The sequence below is a fragment of the Selaginella moellendorffii genome, unplaced genomic scaffold, assembly GCF_000143415.4.
Source record: "Selaginella moellendorffii unplaced genomic scaffold, v1.0 SELMOscaffold_21, whole genome shotgun sequence".
Taxonomy (NCBI): domain Eukaryota; kingdom Viridiplantae; phylum Streptophyta; class Lycopodiopsida; order Selaginellales; family Selaginellaceae; genus Selaginella; species Selaginella moellendorffii.
Window position 1 is genome coordinate 2096905 of NW_003314282.1, and position 2265 is coordinate 2099169.

At 43.8% G+C, this 2265-nt stretch overlaps 1 pseudogene; it reads left to right on the forward strand.

Moving 5' to 3' along the window:
* The first annotated feature begins 630 nt into the window (after positions 1–630).
* Positions 631–1949, forward strand: LOC9641908 (annotated as a pseudogene).
* Positions 1950–2265: the final 316 nt, after the last annotated feature.

A 2265-nucleotide genomic window follows, 5' to 3' on the forward strand; every position in this document is an offset into this window, starting at 1 on the left:
GCTCTTGAGTTGCATCTTGCTGAGAACGATGCTGAAGGGATAGGTGAGTAGTATTGAGTTATACTCAAGAGTTTCTTATAGATCAAAATCAATGGGGATATTGTTAGTTAATCAGGTATGGTTTTCTTATTGTCGGTTTTCTTATTGTCTAGCCGGTGTGAGGTTTCCTTGGAAAAACCGACCATTCCGTTTGTTTGAAAGGACTCTGTCCGTTGTTCATCCGGAACGAGGCCAAGGAGAAAATGGGAGGAGGAAACAAGTGGCATTCCTGTGTCGGAGACATCGAGTCTCAGGAGTGACTCTGGTTTTGGCTGGATGTGAGCATCTCTCTCTCTCTCTCTCTCTCTCTCTCTCTCTCTCTCTCTCTCTAACTCTAATTCTCTATTTTTAATGGTTAGGCTCGGGAGGAAAACTATATTGAACACTTATCCTAGCTTGAGTTGTTCACAAGACTCCATATCTGGAGCAGATTATGCGTTATAGGCACCTGGATCCACCCCTTTGCAATTGAGTTTAGATATTTCTTTCATTTATTCATTATGATCCATGGGAATACTCTCGGGTTTGGGCTTTCTTAATGGTGGAATGGAGAAGCAGCTATAATGGCCCTCGCCCCAACTGGTGGAAGAAATGGATGCATCCCACTGCCAGGCTGATGGAGAGCCTACTCGTTTACCACCCAAGTTGTTCTTGACCTATGTTTTAAAAGATAGGTGTCTCATGATGGGGGAGCGGATCTCCTTCCCCTAGGTGTCTACTACCGTCTCTACAAGCACTAAGGGTAGCTCAAGTATACTGGTGACTATCTTGTAGTGCTGCTTGAAGAATGGAGGTGCCTGCTTGACTTGTAATCTTGTAGTTTTCTTTTGCTCGTTTAACTGTCACTTCTTCTTGGTTTCTGGTACAATCGAGTGGGTTTTTACAAGGCGTTTCTGTTCTGGCAGCCCACCGTCCTGGCTGCCACACCAGAGGTATGGAAATTCGTGCTCTCCAAAGACAGCTTTGAGACTGGATGGCCAGAGAGCGCTGTTGCGCTCATGGGACGAAATTTGTTTGCGGGATTAACTGGAGGGAGTCACTTGAAGCTCCGGAAGGTTACCAAGCACGCTGTGAACAATCCCAAAGCTCTCAAGCAGTATGTTCCCCTCATCGTCAACAACATAAAAGCGTGCCTTGCAAGTTGATCTACACAGTACATGATCATTCTTCTTACCAAGATGAGAAGGGTTACTTCCTCTTTGCGTTAGTTTTCTTGTTGATACTGGTTTTTCTGATATGACAGTTCACGTTTCTAACTGTCCTCTACCTTTATATGGGAAAGACTCCAGTCTCGACGGGAATGAGACTTTCTCCTTGTACTACATTGTCAACCAAGGCATTCAGGCTCTCTTCATCAACTTCCCCGGCACTGCCTACAACAAAGCCTTGAAGGTAAAAGCCATACGCATTGTCCTACACAGCTTTGTGATGTTTTTCCCATTTTCAGGTGAGGTGAAAGCTCATCAAGCTTATCCAGGACGTGATCAACCAGTGAAGAGCTTCTGAAAAGCTGTAGAAAACAAGAATTCTTTTGTTGCTCATGGATCAGCTGGATGACAAAGGAGAGGCTCTGGAAGACGCTCAAAATCATAGACGTGCTCAACATGTACATGAACGCTGGTCACGACTCGACAGCTCATGGCATCAAGTGGCTGATGATTTCTTAAAGCAAAATCCTGATGTGCTTGAGAAAGTAAAGGTAAGCCTTTGCAGTTTCATACAAACTTTCCTTCATATAATTTTTCTTCTTTAGGCTGAGCAAAATGACATTTCTAAAAGCATTTCAGAAGGGGAAATGCTCAACCTTTTAGACATCAAAAGCATGTGCTACCTATCTAGTGTCAGTGCTGGCCATTTTCCCCTATTTTCATTCCTGAATTTGTCTTTTCTTTTTGCAGGTTGCCGATTAAACACTACGACTTGCAAATATATCTCCAATGGTCTTTAGAAGAGCCTGGGTAGCGTTGAGTTTAATGGTGAGTGTGCATCTTCTTTCAAGTGATTTTCAAGTGATTTGGCATGCGGAAAGACAAGTACACATGGATCCATACATCCACCCCGACCCAGAAAAGTTTGATCCAGAGTGCTGCGAGGTACAAAATTCTCAGCCATTCTCTGTAACTCTAGCTGGGGTTTTTCACTAGAAATATGGAACATCTCCATCACGTTCATACCCTTCGGGATTGAAAATCGGACTTGTCCTGGTAACGAGCTTGCCAAACTTCA